Source organism: Gallus gallus, chromosome 5, assembly GCF_016699485.2.
Source record: "Gallus gallus isolate bGalGal1 chromosome 5, bGalGal1.mat.broiler.GRCg7b, whole genome shotgun sequence".
NCBI lineage: Eukaryota > Metazoa > Chordata > Aves > Galliformes > Phasianidae > Gallus > Gallus gallus.
In genome coordinates this window covers 35,564,392-35,584,701 of record NC_052536.1, presented here as the reverse complement: position 1 = coordinate 35,584,701, position 20,310 = coordinate 35,564,392, and the positions used below count along the sequence as shown (strand labels likewise).

The following is a 20,310-nucleotide window of genomic DNA, read 5'->3' as shown; positions in this document are numbered from 1 at the left end:
ACGGGGCGGGATCTCCGCTTCAAGCATGCGCAGAGAGAGGGCTTTTCTCGGCCGCCCTCTGAGCGTGCGCGGTAACGGTCGTAGAACGGCCGGGCGCGAGGCGGGGCGCCCCCCTGCGGCGGTTGGGCGCGCGGCGATGGAACTGGAGGCGGCGCGGCGCGCGGTGTTGGCCGCCGTGCGGGGCACGTGCGCCGCGGATCTGCCCCGCCTGCTGCACTGGATGCGCCACAGCAGTAAGCGGCGGGAGGCCGAGGGGTGTCGAGCGCCGGCACCGTGGGGTCCTGCCCAGCCTACGCGGGGGGCTCGGCGAGGCTTGTTGGGACGGGGTCCGCCGAAGGCCCGTGCCCTGCGCTAGGGTCGCTCTCGTCCCGGTCTGACGTCCCAGCACCTCGGGTTGCGCCCGGGGACGTTTTCGTAAACGCGTGGGGAGAGTCAGAGGCCGGGCGCGACCCCGGCAGCGCTGGGCCGGCCGGCCGAAGGGCTGGGACGGAAAGCCTGCCGCTGCCTGCGGCCGTGCGGGTAGCGGAGCTGCGGGCACCGCGTGCTGCTCGCCGTCACGGCCTGCAGCGTGGGGGGAGGCGGGGGGGGCTGCTGCGTCGGGAAGTGCGCGGCCTGGGCGTGCAGCGCACCCCGCCTTACACACCGGCGTCCTCCCAGCCCGACTCGTCGTCTGATAGGAAAGTTATTGCCAGGCGCTTCAGGGCACGCACAAGTCAGCCGTCACGTTTAGAGGAGAAACAGGGAGTCCCCGAGGCTTGATGAAGCTGACGTTTGAGGGGTATGATTAGAGTTAACTGCAACCAGACGTTCTTCCGTGTGCGTGTGTTTTTATTTACACTTATGCATACACAAATACGTGTCTACATGTATCTGCATACATAGGTAACATCAGGGCACAGCGTGTCGGTAGCAACTGGGGGAATTTAGGCTAATTTAATTTCCCTGACTTGACAGATCTGTGGAGAAATTTAGAGCCCGTAAAACGTGGTCCCTTACTGCTGCGTGTAGAAACTACCAGTTTCTGTATCCACTGCTCACGTTGTTTTGGCAAACTCTCTATCATTTGCTCATTCTTCTGAGGTTTTATGGGCTCCCCACTAAAATGTACCTGCACGTACGCGTGCCTCTGTAGTAGAGGAGAGGGCATTTGTCCTCATTGTAACATGTAGGTAGAGCAATGATAATTAGTGCTGGTTGGTCAGAGCATTGTGAGGAGCTGGGACTAAGGTTTCTGCTGTTGCACACTGAACACAACTCAGGAATTTGGGGTTCCTGCGTGTCAAGAGAATGCAGTGCTGTGAGAGAAGATGAAAAGGTACTGTGTTTCTGCACCGCACAGCAGTATGGGTGAAGGAAAGAAACAAACTTATAAAGAAAAAAAATATATGGGGATGTAGGGATAGCATTCTGAAAGAAAAAACAGTAAAAGCAAGGCTAGGATAAAAGGAAACACGGATGGTATCCTCGCTGATCAGTTGTTTTGATGTGGTGTGTGTTTTCCCCCCACCTCCTGCAGCCTGTTCCTGTTCCTGTCAAGGTGTTGTGCTTACAGTTTTACTTCCAGCTGAGGAATACAGGGTGCAGTTCCAGTGTTAGCTGTGGTCAGGCTTTCTTCTCACCCAAACAGAGCATGCATGTAGCCTTATAGAAAGCCGTGTGTAAGTGGTTGCCTTTTAGCCATGTTTACTTATTTAACTTGATGTTTTCTGATTTGCATGCTATATGTGTGGATTAATGTTAAAAAAAAAAAAAACACCACAAACTTTTCCAGGAAAGAGCCAGATTACATTTTAGTGAAACAACTAATATAAAGACCCTTATGTAGGTGGAGCTAAGAGAACATTGCTCAGGTTGCTCAGGTTCTGATTAATCTTAGTAATTACGGGAATGAGAGTATGTGTGAGATGCTATTCATTTTCTTTGTCCCAATGGAGAATGAAATAACCAGTCATGCTTTTTTTAGTCTTGCAAATTTTAGAAGTTCCAAATCTTTACGTATGATGGAAGAAGACATTACAGTTTTAAGGCAGCTGCTTAGCAACGCAGCTTTGCTGTTTCACAGTTGGCCAGCCCTTCCCACACACTGCGGTGGGACGGACGTCATTTCACGGTGACTTGCCTTCCAGCTTTTCTTTTGAGTTAGTCTTAGATCACAGAGAAAATGAAACAATAGCAGTTGGAAAGTATAACAGGAACCTTTGGTGTCTTAACTGAATTTTTTTTTTTTTATAATAAGATGATTAATGCTTTAATATCCTTCTGCAATAAGCACGTTCCAGAAGTTCTGGCTAGGAAAGCTTGGGTGAAGCCCAAGAGCTAATTCAAACCACTTGGGGAAACCCCCCTGAAGATCCCACTCAGTTGGTCCCAGCATTTGATGTATAGCTTCTCTATAAATGTGTGCATGCACGTATTCCCAACTGTTCTGCTGCTGCCCAAACTCATAAAAATGTTCAATAACAGGGGAGGTTGCATTTGGTAAGAGTGGGTCCTGGAGAAGATAAGCAATGAAAGCGGAGATTCATCAGGCTTCTGTATCTCAACACAGATGCAAGAATCAAAGTAGCCCCAGGAATAGTAATTTCAAGATTGATGTCAGCTAATCACTTTACTTAGTGGCAAATGTTTGTGGCAAATCTTTGCTATACGTGGAGCTTTGGTGCAGGTTATTGATGCCTGTCTCTTGATAGATGTCAGTGAAACACAGATAAGGTGATAAAAAAGACCCTTTGTGGTTTTCAGTGTACTGTCATGGGATCTAAAATGAGTGGAAAAAAAAATTTCAGCAGGGCCGTAACAGACTAATAGTAGCTTTTTTCAGTTACATAACAGTGAACAGCCATCTTACCAGCTTTTTCCATTTTATACATTTTAGTAGAAACTTCTCTATCTGAAGCTGAGATTTCCAAGTGATTTAGAAGGCTGAATTGCCGGTTGTTCATACAGTGTTGTATTGTTTGAAACAATAATTGAATAATAAACCATCACAGATCCTCTAAGTTAAGTGACATGTAATTAAGTGGATTCACTTGTACTGGGGGTAAGTGTACTGTCAGTGCAAGTGGAATGAGTTTTTAAAAGGAAAGAAGCACGGGTTTCTGTGACGTAACCAAGTATAAGCGTAGTTTTCTCTGTGTGTGTGAAAAAGCAATTTAATGCAAGGTGTCATATCCAAATGGGTAGAAGTGATTTATCCAAGTAGAATATCCTTGCAAAAGAGATCAGTAGTGTTGCAGAGCCACATCAACAGGAATGTATTGCTTACAATGACACCATACCAAAAATCTTTTTCACTACTCCCTTGTTTGGTAAACCTGTTGTGTGATGAATCACCAATTTTAGGAACTGGCATTAATTTTCTTTGTTACTCTTGGTTGAGACAAATGATAACTGCTGTGGGAGAGAAATCTTAAGAATACCACGTGCTTGTAAGCTGTTAGTCACTGAAACTTAATGAAGGTGGGGATTGCCTGATTGGAAGATGGCTAAGTGAAGAGTCTAGTTTGAAATTTAACTTTGAAGTTTCTTACAGTTTATGAATGAGAAGAACCAATAAAATAAGCTCGTTATATTTCTGTTGGAAAAAAAAAACCTAGATATTCTTTACCAATAGTTAGCTATGTTTAAGGATACAAAAAGCATTTGGAGTTCCTGAGGAAGCAATCTCATATATTGCAGTCAGAGGTTGGTTCTGACATAGTTAGCCAGAAAGGGGCTAGTCATGTTCTAGAGATGTGGTGCTTCCTCTTTGACCTGTTTGTCCAGTATCATTAAATCACGCTGCGTGACTGAATTAGCTTTGTGTCAAGTAACGTGGATGATAGTATTCCCTTTTTACCTCTCTGAGGCTGAATATATATCTGGAAAACCATAAGGTGCTGGCTGCTACAGCTGCTTTTGCTAAATCCTCATATTTCCGCATGAAGTCATCTTCTGATATCATTTGGAAATCATATATTGCTTCTCTTCTGACATGCGGTCTGCGGTACCTGGATGTGAAGGTGTTGCTGTAGCAATCCTTTCTGTACTCTGTGAGGTTTTGTGATGTTTTCATAGCATGTCTTGTATTTGCTGTAGAAAGACTGAGCAGCACCAGGGTGTTAATTAGAGTTTTTGCAATGTGTTGATTAAATGTTGGAAATATGTGTTGAGTAGATCCAGTGAAACCGGTTTTTGAAGTAAAATACAAACAGTATTGCACTCAGACTTCCTCCTCCTCAGACATAAGCAAATGATTGTGATTCATCTTGCAGCACTTCGTGAACTGTGTGCTTCTTTCCTGGTTAGCTGTCTGCTCTATGAACACCAGGTTTGCACACTGCATTTCATGTGTACAACAGGCACTAAAATGATAGCAAAAATAGTTTTCTATTTTACTTTCTTCTTTGAAGATCCTTGTAAGCTAATACTGAGATTCTCAAGAGTGAACAATTTGTTAAACACCAGGGTGGAGCTGATAAAACTGTACCAGACTGAGGCAGAAATACATATTTTCATATTTGGCACCTGCATTCTGTACTTGATGGCAATCTGAATGTTTACATACTGCCAAAGCAAATGAGGCATTGTGGGAGCTGCTGCCGTTCTTGCTTTGACAGGAATGGTGTGACTCGGAGCCTGCATTTAGTCATGGGGTAAGCATGCATGTGCAGAGCATGCCTTGTGCAGCTCCTGCCGTTTTGTTGTCCTGGGAGGAACGTGTTCTAACCTCCTTCTCCTCTTTGCAATGCTGACAGTTGGAAAGGAGTGCTACCAATGGCCATTTATGTTTCAGTGTTAACGTCAACGGTTTCCAATGGCCATTTAGTTTTCTGTATTAACATTTCATGTTCTTCATTTGAGCTGCTCAGATGTTTTAAGATTTGTGGTAGGTTCATACAGATCATCCACAAGAACTGTTGTACATTGTCATGTTTCCTAGGAGGAGCTCAGAGGGCCCCGTTTGAGAAGCTCAGTGTTGAGACAAGTGTTGTACAGGTGGCAGTCCCAGCAGGAAGGACAGTCAGGATTTGAGGAAGGGGAGCATGCTGTCCATGTCCCACTGACAGTACCGTCTCACTGCAGTAGAGGTGGGACATGACACACAGCCTGTAGGACCATTCCCACCGCCCTTGGCCAGGAGAGGTCCCTCAGGGTGTGAGGGAACAGGCCTTAGCTCATCAGTTTTGCAAGGAACAGAGCTAAGTTGTGCTCTTGCCATGTGATATGGCTGGCACGGTGGTCTACAAACTCTTCCTGCATTTCATTAAACTCTGTATATGAATTTGATCCTCTTAACAGCTGGATGAGGTCTCTTGCATAGTAATAGTATTGTTGTAAAGCATCTGCCAGATGTAGGGGCTTATTGCCCCCGGACACCAGTCTGTACAGCTGCTAATATCAACTTTCTGCTCTCTTTCTGTCCATGTCACTATTTTCCTCTTGCTTCTAAAGATGTTTTCCACCTCTGCAGACTCAGCTCTCTAAAGGTCTGTCCTAGTGCCCATGGACCTATTCCCACATTATTTATTAAGATTTCTCCCAGCTTAATATTATCAGATTTAAGCAACATTTAGTTTGTCCACCTTCCCATAATCTCTGGGTTTACTTCTGTGCATCCGTAGAAGCCTTTTCTGAGCTGGTCAGAAAAGTCACTGCTTCTTGAATGATCCTAAAGAATCTGGAAGTGGTGAGTGAACTCTGGAACTCACTGGAATGGGTGCTTATTAGAGGTTTCATGTCAAAATGCTGACAGGCCAGAGCTGCTGCTTTACACCTGTTGTGTTGTTCATGCTGCTTCATTTGCAGCTGCCTCCTCTGTCCCACCCAGTTCCTCGTGCAAAGTTTGCATCTTCTGGGGAGCTGAGGTTTTGGAGGACGTATCTGTGAGCTGCTTCAAATGGCAGATTGTCTTCTAAGCCCGTCAGGGCTTTGGTGTGTTACTGCTGTATGTTTGTGAATAGTAAACTAAATACATTTTAATACTGTGAGGAATTTAGGATTATCTCTTGGTGTCAGTACTGGAAGAACCATTTACATTTGTACCTTCAAAGAAGAGAGTGTTTTGCATTGATGAGTGATGGTTTCTTTAGTAGTGTTGTTTCAAACTACAGGGCTTAAGCAAAAAGCATTTCAATAGCATTTAATACTTAAAGATGTAGCTGGTCTCTGGTTCCTACCTATTTTCTCACTTTCTGGTGTAGCTTGTGCTTCAGAAAAGAGATTGTTTGTACTAGCACAAAACTGTAGTATGTTTCATAGATTTATTTGGAACCTGCTTGCCATCAAGCTTGCTCATACAAATGTTCCCACCTGAGACAGCACTGCTAACGCTTAAAAAAGCCATCATGTCTTTTGGTGAGTGAAATATGTACATGTGAAAATCCCTTAGTACCCTTAGTGCCATTGTAAATAGAGCAAGAAGCAAACCAGAAGGAAGGGAGAACAGGACAAATGTGTTAAGAAATCAAGATGGGGTGACTGTGTTTTTTCAGGGTTGGGTTTGTGGTTGCTTTTTGTTTTGTGGTTTTTGTTTCTTTTACGCATATGTAGTTTTGACTTGATGTGTGCCATTGTTTAGGACCACCAGTTCAGTGTCTTTTGAGCATATCCAGGCAAAAGGAATTTCACATAGTCCTCCTTTTGAGGAAAATCTAACAGAAAAGGAGCAGAACGTAGGTGTACAGTAGATCTCAAGCTGAATGTCAGATAGGGGGCTGACACGAGACTAAGGGATGTAAGCAGGATGTTGTCTGTAAGGAGTGAAAAGTCTGGTTGATGCAAATAAACATTTAGCTAGATAAATGGGTTTAGTTCTGGAGTCCAGAGGTTCCACAGAGGAGTGATGAGAATGATCAGACTCGAGGAAAAATGAAAGAAAGGGCTGAAGAAGTAGATCTTGTTTCTTCTAGAAAAGTGAAGGCTGAGGGGATGTGATGAGTCTTTGAAGAAATAAAAAGCTTCTATATACGAGAAAGAAACAGGTTTCTCTACTTCCATTGTAAATGAAACAAAGAAGTTTAAGTTGTGGCAGAGAAATTTAGATTAATACTAAGAAAAGTACTTAATTTTAATGGTAATAATAAGTGTGGTCCAGCACTGGAATGGGTTGATAAGAAAGATTGTAGATTGATAAGGGAGATTGTAGATTCTCCAGCATCCAAAAATATTTATTTATTTAGATAATAGTTTGGGAGAAGGATTGGTGTTCAGAATTGACTCTGCCTTGGAAGAAGTAGGGTTGAAGAGCTGGTAACTTCCCAAGGTCCCTTTTTCTGACTGCTAAACTGAAAAACAAACAACAAAAAAGCGTTGAAAGAAGGCAGGGATATCTTGGAAAAATAGCAAGAATTTACAGTGTGGCTTTGCAAAAATTGACTGGTTTATATCTACTCCTATTTTCTTTCACATTTGAAATATTTTGATAGTTTTAGTCACGTAAAATCTAAGTTGAACTGTTGAACTATGCGTTATCCCTGGTTGGTTTTTTTGTAGCCACTTTATTAGAAAGATTGGAATGTATAAAGAGAAACTTTTATATAAAAAAACAAAAACAAATCAAAAAACAAAGCTATGTGCACTCAGGCAACTGTGAGTTTTGTAATTTCTCCAATAGTTCAAAAACATCTTTGATGTTTTTTATATCTTAAGCTGAAACAGTATCACTTTAGTGGCAGTGCAGACCATCAGATGTGAGTTATAAGTTTATAAATATGAAAATAATTCGAGATTTTTAAAAAAGTGATATGTTTATTTTCAGTGTTATTACAGCCTAAATCTGTCATTGGCTGGGAAAACTAACAAAGGCTGAAAAATGCATTTCAAATAAAAACCTTATCCATCTGGTATTGTTTATGTCTTGCAACTATATTGTATTGGTCATCACTCTGCCCACATGATCTACATATGATTGTTCAGAGTTTTCTGTTTGTTTTGATTTATAGGTGACTTTGATGAGTTTGTGGTGACAAACAATGATGTTGTACTCAAAAATATTGCTGAAGATTTGCGGAATCATTTACCCATTGAGGCAATGTTTAATTCGGAACATCTAGCTATTCAGAAGGTAAGCTAATCATTATGGTCTCCTTTTGCTGAACCATGCATTTATTTGGGGCTATGCAGTTTTACTAGTTGCTCATAGCAGAGAATGAGCACTGGATTGAGATATGGGTAATCGCAGTTTGGTTCTCAGGTCTCTTTCTGTGTAACTGTGTGACCCCAAGAAATTTGCTTCGTACTTCTTAAAACTTTCATCATAAATTATTTGGCACAGCTTTCATTTTCTGTGGTATGCTGCATTTCACAACGATTCTTTAATGCTGACTCCATGGTAGACTCTAACAGCCCCCTGAAAGACAATATAAATACAGGGCCAGTGTTCTGCCTTTGCCATAATGTGGGCAGCCCAGAAACAATTTCCCGTTCTTTTCAGATTGTGATGGCTCAGAAGGAGGTAGGCTCTGAGACCTGTGAGAAAGGAGAACACCTCTTCTTCTTTAGCTGTTAGAATAGCTGGAAAGTGAATGCGTTTCCTGAAAATGTGTGGCTTTTAAATGGGAAAAAAAGTGGATAAGCCACTCTAGGAAGGGGAGGAAAGAGGAGTAGGAGGATAAAAATTAAAAGCCTTGAAATGATGAGGAGGTAAGCATCCCAACTGCTATTCTTTTGACGGGAAGTTACACTTGTGTAAATCAGGTGTTTCTAGGTTGAGGCATAAGACATGAAGACTAAACTACTTGGATGGTTGAAATGAAGAAGCAAAATTGCCCTTAGTATACATTCTCCTCTTGTGGAAGACAAGAAGCTCCTGTTAACTTGTACCTCCTCTATTGCCAAGCATTTCTAAGAAGACAAAGTTCACAGCAGCTCTCCTACTCAGCTGTCAAAACCTGCAGCATTCATTCTTTTGTCAGCTTCCACCTACTGGTTATTTCACTGAAATTTCACAATCCAGTTTTCATGCAAGATTTCTGTGGTTTAATTTTGATTTGTTACTTCTGAATAGGGAAACACTTGGCCACAGGGATTTTGGTAAAGGTTGACCAGTGAAGTTAAGAGATATGGTTATGCCTTTCTTACGTTTTCTTCCTTTTCTCAGATACATCAACATCCGCTGCCCATGGTTCACATCGATGCATTCCTTTATGATGATGATTTTGTTGATACAATGTGTGAGGAGGGGAGAATGAGTAGGAACTACTGCACGGAGTGTGGCTCATACAAGACTGCATCTTTAGGTAAGTGCTCTTTTGGAAACATCAGAAGTGAATTCTGTTCAACTATACATTCTGGTTTGTGCAATGACTCAGATGGGCAACGCAACATCCATCTAATGGAGGACTTTGTGCAGGCTGGTGTAGTACACAGGCCAGTATTATTTCCCATAACCAGTAGAAGGAGTCTCCTACGTGTGTAAGTCCAAGTAATTTGCTGTGAATGAGTGATCCTAGTTGCACACAAGAAGAGCTACGTACCACTGAAAAGGTATATACAGAAAGAATACTGTAGCAGCCCATGTAGTAGCCTCAGTCTTCTCTTGCACACTGAAACACAATGGAGAACACCATCTGTATTAGAGCTTATGTTGTGTGGTACAGATCAGTTGTCACCAGTACAGCACAGGCATTGAAGAAGGAATAGCTTATATGGAGAACATTATGTTCCTTACAACCTTGGAGCTGAATTTTAAGTTATTAGTATGTCTGCTCATAAAAAGATTTGCGTGAATTGTGTTGAGCTTTAGGTACCATGTTTCCTTTTCTACATCAGTGATTCCAAGTTATTGTCTTTTGTTTTGTTTAATACATGTCACTGTGCAGAAAAAGGTAATTCAGTTTCATGAAGGATTTCAAAATTCTCCATGTAAAGGAATACATCCCTGGACTCAGGGCAGTCTGCTGACAGGCTGGATCAGATCTGCAATCCATGGTTTTCCTGGGTCCCCTGCAGTAGTTGAGGAAGGAAAGCAAATGGGTTTTCAGTGATGGTAACTCCTCAGATTAGTATTTTTATTGGTTACTAACATATTAGTTAGTACTGCCCACCCAACACCTTTATTCTGTTCTTATTTCCCAGAGTTTATTTCGCATTCCTTTTCCCTCATGGAACTGAAGTTTCTTTATCTACATGTACTGCCTGACCTGACAGGAAAGGTAGTGGTTGACGTTGGCTCCAGGCTTGGTGCAGTGCTATTTGCGGTAACTTCCAGCACAGGAATTTGTGTTTTATTACTGTAACAAACATATTCCTTCTTCTCTGACTTCCTACTCTCATTACTCAATCTTGGACAGGTCATTCTGAACAGCATCTCTGATCTGGCTGAATAGACTATGGTGCTGCTTCATAGCGATTTTAGTTTTTTGCTCTTTCCTCGCAAAAGAGAATACCAGTGATCTTGCTTATGGAGAAGAAAAGTCTGTTGTCCAACACAGCAGCATATTGCTGTCACACATACTGCTCTTTTGCTAATTCCTGCTCTGTCTCTCCTCCATAAGTGAGTTTGTCCCATATGTCTTGACCATGTCTATATATAGATCAGATATGTTAAATTCCTTTATGAATCTGACAAACTGTTGAATTATAAGAAGGAAGGCTTTGATATGAATTTGTCTCCAAAAACATATTGTCCTGCTCTGTGTTTTAAAATGCACATAAAATACTTCATCGAGAAACTTGAGTGCAATTTTGATTGCTTTTGGCATGGCTGGTGCAACATATGGCCAACAGCAACGCAAAACACACATTACAACTTTCTTACAAAAGTCAATGGCTGTTTAGGGCTCAATCTTGGAAACGCTTGAGCATGTAATTTTACTCATCTGAATAATCTAATTTTGGGACAACTCAAATGAGAAAAGCTACTCTCTTTTGTAAATATTTGCAGCATTGGGTCCTTTAATGATAACGCTTTTGCTAGCTATTGAATTTCTTTTGAAGTACTTAAATGCTTGTATTGTTATAGTAGAAGATAGTCTCAAGATAAAGCAGGAAGAATGTTTTTCAAGAAGAGTTCTACTTTTTATCATGTTTAGAAATGTTAACTTTACCTTCATAGGTTGCTATCACTGAGTTGAATGAGATCAGAAAACATTAATCATTAGACTGCAGTATATAGTTGTCTTGAACTTTCTGTATCTTCAGCATTGTTTTGCATTGTTTGCAAAGCATTCTATAGAGACAACGGCAAATAGAAGTATCTCCATTAGGGCACTATAGGCTCAAGTGTTTTTGTTTTAGTTTTTTTTTTTTCCTTACAAATTTCTAAAATCTCAGTCCAAAATAGAACCCCTGAAGTATTTTGGGTTTATCATTTAGAGATAATTAATCAATTTTTTTTCATATGCATCTCTGTAAAGCACCTGAAAATGGCAGTAATACACTACTTAGAGGTGCTGACAAAGACTGTCCCAAAATATCCCATTATATTATGGGTAAGATTGTCCTCTGTTTTCACTCACATTAACTGTCCTAGCTGTTTTTTCTTCTCTTGCTATATTTTCTTCTTCCATTCTCACAAGAAACAGAAGTGTACAGTCTTTTCCCTTCTTGCTATTCTTATAATTTAGTTTCTACTGCTTTTTTCCTTCCTAGGCATTTTTCCATCTACTTTGCAATTGAAGTAAAGTTGAAGCTTTCCTACTTGTTTTATTATTTTGACCTGTTTTGGATCTCTTATTTAAAAAAATTGTGAGATACAAGTGGAAATTGTCAAAACGGGCCTAGCTTTGAAAAATATCACATCCACTGTAAGGCACATCTTAGCTTCTTTTTTTATTAAGTACTTTATTAATATTTACTCTTGTTGTTCTGTTGTTTTTTTTTTTGTTTTGTTTTGTTTTTCATTTCAACTCAAATATTTGAAGTTGTTTTAAAGGCATCACGTTACTAAACTTCCTTTTCCTAATGTAGGGTTATCTTTATAGCTCAGCATCCCAACTGTATGGAGTAGAAATGAATGCAGACTTTTGCCAGTTGCAAGAAATGACAATTACAAAATACCAGTTCATTGACAGAATAAAGGTAACTAAATATATGGCTAAGTGTGTATATTTTTAACCACTGTATAGTAGGTATCCTGTTTGCGAGAGTAACTGCTAAATGGCATTCTGAAAAATTGTTTCTGCCTTTGCTTGCTTTGGTCTTAAACAAAGGGTTTGTATTGGAAAAAAAAGATCTCAGTGTGGAAAGAAAGAAGAAAATTACCAAAACATGATAACATGATGTATATCTTAGCCTCTTTCCCAAATGGATTTACCTGCTGGCTCATGTGAAACAGATACATCTTAGCTGTTTCTCCCGGTGAAATGAAGGACAGCATTGCCACTAACTTCCTTGAAACTGACTGAATCGGAGTTTCTGTCTTGAATAAGAAAATCAAATGTCTGTGCATTTCATTAACACTAGCGGAAGGATTTGTAAATTTGCATCCAAGAACACCTAGAGGACTTTTGGCTATTGGAATTTGTTTTCTTGGCATGTCAGTGCATGTGTACGTTCCATAAACAAAATGAGTTTCAAACAATATGATATCGTTATGGGAATTGTTTCTCAACTCCTATTATGGAAATAACTAGTACTGTTATTTTAATGAGAAAAATATTTGTTTTTTTTTTTTTTCCCCTTTCTGGGGAATACCAGTAATACCAGTTGTTTTGTTTCCAGCAAAAACTGGTAAGTAGAATATGCTGGGTGAAATACTGGCTTTAATCCTGTGTTATATGCATATGCTCTTGAGTGGAGTCACAAAAACCACTGGATGCAGTTATTTCTTGGAAATTAAAGTAACTGATTTTGAACCCTAAAGAAATAATAAACATACATAAATATAACTCCAGATAAGCAGTGTCATTGGGTTGCCCAGTTCAATACCAATTGCTGACGATTTATCCATAACCTTCAATTTTTGCATGGACTTTGTGCTCATTTGTGATGAGACTGAAGTTGCAGTTAGAACTTCGTCAGGTCACTTCAGAGGAACTGGAGATGCATATATATGCTTTTCAGCCTTCTATGTTCTATACTATAAGACTTTGTTTTTCCTTCACACCTTTTAATTCTGCTGATGCATTCATTTCAGAGGATAAAGATAAAGAAGATATTATGTTTTCAAAGCAATGCCTGAGGACTCGAGTATTTGAATTTCATTAGATGCTAATTTAATCACGTGACTTCTGTTATCACCCTGCTTTGAATATCACATTCTTAGATTTTTATTTTACCTCTCTAGAGATGCGTACTGGCTTACAAATAGTCAGAATCCAGCTGCTGATAATAGTTTGAGACAAATTTTGAAGAGACCTTTCTTAAAAAAACAATTGTTTTCAGGATATACTGAAATTTTATTAGAACTTGTTCTCAAAGGACAGAAGGGTGGAATCCTGATCAAGATTTGGCTTGTTGAAGTATATAGAAAGTTGCTCAGTGTCTTCTGATATCTGAGCAAATCTTTAGATGCTGGAAGGAATATAAAATAGTTCAACAGATTTAAAATCAGTTGCTGTCCTCTCTGTTGTGCCAACATATAGCCAAGCTGAACAGAAATCAGGTACAGCTGACTTAGAACCCAGTGTTTCAGCTGCAGAAGTATGTGGGCCTGGCTTATGGTGCAACCACATATGCTCTCGTGGTCCTCCATTCCCCAGTAGGAACAGGGGTGGGTTGAACAAGAATGGGCTGCAGAGGTCAGTTTAATCAGCACAGTCACCTGTTCTGTAAAAGCAGCCTAATCTTAATTTAAGGTCTAAGCATTTTTGAAGTAAACGAGGCATCAGCCAAAATACATTTAAAATTTCCTAGTAGCTTATTTTTCTGAATCAAGGTTAAAAATACTAGGACTGTCATTAGCAGGACATGAAGAAAAATCAGTAGTAATGTGATGTCTTGTGCCACTTACGTACATGATCTTTTCCTTCAAGCTGTCATTTTAAAAATCCCTTTGGGAACAGTCCATCAGTCACTTGGGTTTGAATTAAGCACTGCTGCTCAGGTATTTTGTACAGAAATGTGCTGGTTTTGTTACTTTCTCCCCTTGAAAATAAGAGAGTAAATTAAAATGTCTCCTTTGCCTTGAAATTTTGACCTGAATCCCACTTACAGTATAGATGCACTAATAAATTACGGAGGAATCCAAGTGCTGATACATGAGTGAGTTCCAGCAGATCTAGCTGAGGCAAGTTTTATCCCTTGCTGTTTGTCCTGCCCCATTGCCGGAAGCTGTAGCCCATGTACTGAGGCAGCAGTTAAGGTTGTATCCATAGTACCTCTACCACCTCAGTTCATAGCTTGTTATTTTTATCTATAGTTAGCAGTGGCTTTATGCAGAGGACAGAGATTTGCAACCAGGACCAACCTTCTTTTGGACTGCTGATGGTGACAGTGACAGGAGTGGTCTATCTTGTTTCTCTGCTGCCTGGATGTTTGAACTTCTTTTTTTAGTCAGATCCTTTGCAGGTGTTGTTTATACTATACTGTTTTAAGATAAATTGTCACAAATATTGTTTTAAAATATTCCATATATTGTGAACTAATGGATAAGTAGTTCAGATATCCACACGCTGGAGGTAAAAGCTGTCATTTGACTGATAACTCAGCTGTCCATATTTCTCAGTGAAATACAGCCTTCAAACACTAGCCTGCCAATTCTGTTTAAACTATAAGAACACAGTTACTTCCCTTCCACTCATTACAGGTAGCAGTAAATTTAAGGAAATGAAGCTGTTGATGCCTAATATTTTCTGAACAGTAGACCTTTGTTTTTGGTGTTACTTACCTTAAAGCATTTGGCTCCAATTTCAATTGCAATAATGTACCCTAATAGCATCAGTTGGGATCATAAACTGTGACAATTTGTCATCTCATTCCCCACTGGAACTCCTACAGGTTGCAGGGGTGGTAGTATCTGTTTCCTTTGTCAATCAGAACAGTATGCTTTACATGTTCTTTATGAAGAGGGATATGTATCTTACCCTCTCAACAAGTACTGATATCTGAAGTGGGCAAAACGTTTGTTGACAGATAAACATTTATTTTCTGTACAAACATTCAGAATCAAGAATTCTTTTTTACATCTTTCAAATATTGGAAGGAATCCACAAAATGTGAAATGCTGAATCCATAACGTTAACGTATTCCCTGCACAACCTGGTAATAGTTCACACAGAAAAGACCAGATGTTGATCAGGTTTTCTGTATGCTTTTAACATATGTGGATGCACTTTCAAAAATTTTTGTGGAATTCAAAGAATATTCACATTGTCTTTCTTTCCCTTATCCCCTCAAAAAGATGTTCTAGTTTATGTTTCTCAGATCTAGGATGTGATGCACTTTTCCATACTGAAGAGGAAATTAGACACATCTTGTCAGTGTTAATGAGCATTCGCATTCTCTTGTCACTATAATCTCACCTGTTTGAAAATGACATGACGTACTAATATCCTTTTTGATAGGTGAAGGTAAATGAAATCAAACCAGCTCCTATGCTTACTGGAGAAGTAGTTGCTTGGGAAGTTAAAGCACTTGCTGTCTTCCAGTGCCAGCGAGCTTTTTGCCTTTCCAGCACTCCCAGTCCCTATATAGGTAATGAGAATTCAGTTGTCAAATCTGTGTCTGTAGTGTTCTTTCTAGCTCTGATCCCCTAGTAAGGCACTGAGCTTGTGAGGGGCCTTCAAGTACTGTCAAAATTTTATCTAGTTTAACTTAACTGTAAGTATCTACAGTGAGGTCAGTGAAATACCCCTTTCTGTGATGGCTTCAAAAAGGTCATAGCATGTGTTGTAATATGTTGTTGGTCTTCATGTTTACTTGAAAGGAGGTATTTGTCTCTTGAATTAATTTATGCTCTGTGAATTTTTTCTCCTTCAGGTGGTTCACGCAGACATCTGTACTCAGGCTTCACTTCTTCAGAAGGCTGATGTTATTGTAATGAATAATGTCTTTGAATATTTTCTTGACAGACTGGAACAGGCCAGGTAAGCTATGTGTCCAAACAAGTAATCTATTTTTTTGGCACTGTATGTGTAACCTTGTGAAAAACCTTAAGGTTGTGCTTTTTGAAGTCACTTACATAAATTATGTAAGGAAATTGTTTTAAACTACCTTTACTTAATAGTTTTTTCTTAACTGCTAAGATACTACAGCAGTTGTTTGTTGTTAACCTCACTGAATACTGTTCCTTTGTTTACCCAAATCTTGCCCTGGATCCTTGCACTGTTAAGGGTCTGGAGTGATTTTATCAGCATAAAGCTTGATTTTCAGAAAGAAGACAGGTTGCTCTGACTTGTGGATGTCACAGCATTGATACAAATGTACTGCAAAACATGGGGTTAATATTTTTAATGTATTTTCATAAGGATGTGGTAGCAAATAAATGTATGATTAAGCTGCTTCTTTTTAGGGTACTGGATGCTTCCAGATGAGCATTTGTTAATTGTTATCCATTTAAAACTTAAATAACTTCACCTGCCAAAAGTTACTGTGCCTTTAGCATAGTTAAAAGGAAAGGGTGCCTGTGTCTCCGCTAGCATTTTAAGTTAAGGCGTGTTCTCGGTACCAAGCAATAGTCTCAAACAGAGACAGAATGGATGGGTGAATTAGTGGCTGTTTCACATTGCCTGGAGGTTTGTTTCAAGGCACGTGACTGAGAATTCATTTAATTTTTCAAGAATTCAGTTGTAGTGGCTTAGTGTTGCATTAGTACCATGAAGATAAATTACATTTGAAAAATGGTGAAAATTAAATTCTTTTTAATATGAACTGCTGTGCTGTTAGAAATGAAGCAACTTGCAAAATCAGAAAAAAAGGAGATGCTGGGGGCTATATTTAGATACTTCTATTGCTAATGTCTCAAGAGACTTCTGTCACGACTGCAAAATATGTATAGAGCTGCTTAAGACAACTGTGTGCTTGGGAAATGGATTTTCTTCAAAAGTTTGAAGGGACCAAATGTTGATGTTTAATCTTAGTTCAGAATGAAGGTATTGGCAGTACAAAATGACATGCATATATGTATCAGAGTGAAAAAAATTTTAAAAACCCCAACATTTTAAGACCATGTATTGCCTCTGTTTTCAATATACAGTCTGATTTTGTTTGTGCAGAATTCTTTGCTGAGATACAAACAGTGAGTGATAAGCATATATAACAGGTCTTCATGCTAAGTCTACCTCCATCGACTTTTAGTGTTAGATTTGTTGTATCTCAAAGGTGTTTCTATCCCTGAAAATTGATGACATATTATCAAAAATGCTTCAGAGCTTAGGAGTTTATTGTTTATAATATAAAGAATTTTTTTTTTTCCCTAAAACCTGCTTTTAAATGTGTTTCAGAGCTTGGGAGTTTATTGCTTGTAATGTAAGGAAAAGAGGGTCCTTGTTAGTTACAGTTCCAAGCCTTAAAGAATCACTCTCAAAGCTCCAGGTAAGTTCTCTCAGCCAGTTTTAGCCAACACATTTTGTCACTTTCTATGGAAGTGGCAGTTCTGTTCTGGAGGTTAGATGCTTGCCAGTGTTGCCATCAGAAAGGGTATGTAATTCAGAGTGTAGACTAAAATGTGCAGGACTCTGGATTCTGTTTCCAGATTGACCACCAACAATCTTCTGCACATCATTGTTCCTACCCATAAAATGGAAAACCCAGTCTATATCAGTAGGCTCCATGAATCATTGCATTATCCATGCATATTATTAGCAAGACTTTAGCTGTGAGGTTATGAAAAATAACATTGTATAAGCTGCATAATTATGTAAATTCTGAGATAATAAGTTCAGTCACAGAACCGGGCCAGAACTGACAGTACCCACTCCCCTTAATACTACATCCAGGTATAGGTATAGAACCTCAAAAGTACAGATATATTTACAAGCTTCTAGCTAGAAGTAAAACTTTGTATTCTTTTCTCTATTTAGCTTTACATTTGTGCATTGCCTTAAAATATGACAAACCATTTTGTTAAACCAGTGGGAAAAAGGAACATATTGAAGAAAGGACCATCCTTGATGGTATCCTATCTTCTTTTCTGCTGTCAGCATCAAGAGTGATTCATAATATGCCATTTTGAGCTATTAGAAGTACAGATGAGGAGAGATGTGGTATCCCAGATAGGCAAGTGATTACCATCAGGTATATCACATCATTAAGATAGCTTTAAATTGCAGTTGGAAACAAAAAGAATGACAGTGCAACTTTAAATGATGTTGAATATCCTGTGCTGCTGTTGTTCTTTTGTTCTCTGAGTACTAATCACTTCTGACAGACCAGCCTCTGCATCCATTCTGCCACAGGTCACTGGTAGATTACAGTTGTTATGGATATGATGCCTATACAGATTATATGGGCTAGCTTTAGTTGGGAAACAAAATGTTGATAATACACAACAAAGTTACTTATAAAGTGGCTTGCTGGCTAATAGTCTGCTTCAGGGAAGTTAAATCATTTGTTGCCGTGTGCTGATGGATGAAATAGATCCTCAGCCCTAAGAGATGCAGTGATGTCATTTGACATTTCCTTGAAGTAGAGCGTAGTCACGCAACAGCTGAGAACACCTCTGTAGTCTTATTCTATATTCTCTAGGCATAAAACAGGAAAGTACGTGTGATTCTTCCATAGTACAGTTAGCTGCTCCCTCACCGCTTCTGTCAGAACGATGCCCTGAGATCAGGGTGCTTGAGGCTGGTACAAATGCAGTTGGAGAAGCAGCTGTAACATACTAACAAAGGACCTAGACTACCAACTGAGATAATTTTTAAAATTTATCTCTATCACACTCCTATTTAAGTTAAATGGCAATTCCAGAAATGAATTTATCCAGTGCTGCATAATTTGCTGTGACTAATCTGACTAATTATGCCTTGTTTTCCTAATGTTGTGCTGGCCTTACTCCTGTCGTGTTTCTCAGAATTGTGTTAATTTAATGATCTGTTTCCATTGTTTCAGACGGATATACAGCTCAGCCAATGGGTAGAGGAGGTGCAGCTAAACTATGACGTATATGTGGAAAAGGATGTTGACAGAGAAGCACTCCAACAAATACATTTATACAGGATTCTGTAGTACCTGGGAAAACTTATTAATATCCTTGCAATATCATATATTTTGAGTCTAAAATGAATTCCGATTTGTATGTATGAATAAATTGAGTATGAGTTGTTATTGTGGTTTATAATGTAAGAGTCTTTCTTTTGAAACAAGATTCTTTGTGGAAGCATTTTGTCTGACCAAAATATATTGGCTTTTAACTGAAAGATACGTTTTATTTTTAGTAGAAATGTTAGAAAGAGTGACTATTGACTGATGGCAAAAGAGTTTTTGTTCCCTAGCATTATGCACTGCTAAAGTTTGCTGAATATATCAAACCGAAGAATGGCAAATCGTTATTAATGGATGATAGTGATACATTTAACATAGTTACTTAAAAGCTGCATCTATTAAGATATTTCTGTTTTGCTTTGTCAAAAACCAATCCAGAACTCTTTCTCCTACGGAATTCTTAGATTTTCTTTCCGTGGTCTGCCAGATAACCTGAGCATTTTCTGGCATTAGTTAAGAGAAATGACTCCATCCATTTAGTTAATCCTTAAGGTAAGGATGATAATGTAAAACACTGAAAGGTACCTAGGAGGCAGTGAGAATTAATACCACAAGTCTGGAACCGAAGAACACTGTTCCATGCTCTGTGCTTCTAGGGATTATAGAAAGTATAATAAGGGGTTAAGAAGCTGAAAATTCTGAACAGGTGTCACGGCTTAGCGGAGGCTCGGTGGTGGCGTAAAACATTGGAAATTTGTAACAGAGCCTCCTCAGAGAAAAAAGATCCACATACGCCCACCACATTTATATTTAGATTTTACATTCTAAGGATGTGAAGCTTTTAGTCAGCTGAAGAATGTTTCAGTTTTTGCCAAACGTTGGCAATCAAGTGCAAAAATATTAACTTTTGGGAGTTTTGGACTAAGTGTGTTGTGAAGTCAGAAACATTGCTGGTGTCTGAAAGTTTACTACACAACTTATGGCTAATGCAGATGGGAAAACTTTACATTGGATTTCAGTTTCCAAATGATTTATAGGCCAGTGAACTTTATACTATATCTGAGAGGCAAAAAGGAACAGTGGCCATTAGGCGCTCAGTAACAAAGAAGTTAAACAGTACTGGATAAATGGTTGTAAGTTGTAAGAAGCTGTATTCTTAGTGGTTTGTTTGGCATGGAGGAGGATGTTTAAACTGGAGTGATACTGAATCACAGCCCCAAAACATGACTGAATCTGTTCTCTATACGTTTAAGAACAAACAGGCTTTACTTAAAATATTTATTTTATTAAAGTATAGTAAGTAAATTG

The 20,310-nt window shown here is 39.3% G+C and overlaps 1 long non-coding RNA gene across 1 annotated transcript; it reads left to right on the top strand.

Moving 5' to 3' along the window:
- Positions 1-16: 16 nt before the first annotated feature.
- LOC100859161 lies at positions 17-19,125 on the top strand. The gene is made up of 8 exons (XR_005860503.2): positions 17-233; positions 7,923-8,044; positions 9,080-9,218; positions 10,057-10,178; positions 11,890-12,000; positions 15,841-15,947; positions 17,304-17,394; positions 18,910-19,125. It is a non-coding gene; the product is annotated as an uncharacterized LOC100859161 (long non-coding RNA).
- Positions 19,126-20,310: the final 1,185 nt, after the last annotated feature.